The sequence below is a fragment of the Syngnathoides biaculeatus genome, chromosome 14 (genome assembly GCF_019802595.1).
Source record: "Syngnathoides biaculeatus isolate LvHL_M chromosome 14, ASM1980259v1, whole genome shotgun sequence".
Classification (NCBI taxonomy): Eukaryota; Metazoa; Chordata; class Actinopteri; order Syngnathiformes; family Syngnathidae; genus Syngnathoides; species Syngnathoides biaculeatus.
Genome location: NC_084653.1, coordinates 27,881,224 through 27,882,364, shown reverse-complemented (window position 1 = coordinate 27,882,364; position 1,141 = coordinate 27,881,224).

Below are 1,141 nucleotides of genomic sequence, written 5' to 3'. Positions count from 1 at the left end.
GTGACAACACAAAAGGAAACCAAACATGACCAAAATGTCACAAAAACGTCACTGAACAGACACAGAGTGGAAGAACGCCGAAAAGTAAATACAGGCTAGCGGTGGCCGGAGGGAGCCGATTGGTGGACATGAGGACATCAGGAGCACCAATGAGAACACGTGAAAACCCAAAGCGAACGACTAGACAAAACAATCTCAACAAAAACAGATCGGAGAAGTTTATGTTGAACGAGGCAAACACGACTTTTCGTAAACATTTTTAGCATTTTAGTCTACGATAATGAAAGAAACAGTGAGGCTAACACGTGTTTTCGTGTCCATAGATAATAAATGAACAAGTTTTCAAAAAGAAAACCAAAAATAATCTTGCCTAGAATTCGAAACACTTCACTGAGGCTAACGTAGGTTGTTTTTTTTTTGGTTTTTTTTTTAATCACGGACAATTTTGACGCTAACACATTAAGCTTTTTTTTTTTTTTTTAATCGTGGAGCTAATGGTTTTGATTTTAACATCAAGGGCAATGTCATTTTGCTGACACGACAAAATTTTGACAGGCGTCCTTTTTGCGTAGCCTGCGCTTTTCGGCTCGCCTTCGCTAGTTCTTTGCGTTTCAGTCCTCGTTCCGGGCTGGTAAACGAGCGATTGAGACAATACGGTGTCCCGCCATTAGACAGACTCCGCCTTCTCCCCCCCCCCGCGCCCCCACTCCCCTTTTATGGTCCGACCCACTAAAACAAGACCCGTAGCGCAAAAGGGCCTCATTGCTCCCCGAAGACGTTGTTAACGCATCTGCGGGTCGGCTCCCCCCTGCCGGGAGGGAATCCCGACCCCGAATGCGTTACAAGCTGCGAGCGACTGTTCAAATTGGGGTCGCTTCCGCATTCGGGGTCATCGCTACGTCTCCCGAGGTGGCGGCGACGCCGACCCGATGCCGCAAAACCCACACGCGCCGGTCCAAATCCTCCAGCGAGACACGCTCGTGCGTATTGGTTCAGCTGTCTCTGCCCGTGCGCCCCTCCCCAAAAATGATCAATGTCCTCCTATTATTATTTATCCCCCGACGCCCCCCCCCCCCCCCCAGCAACTCTCTTTCATGTGGCCCTCCGGGAGGCAAACAAAACAGGGATTTCGACTGCAAAT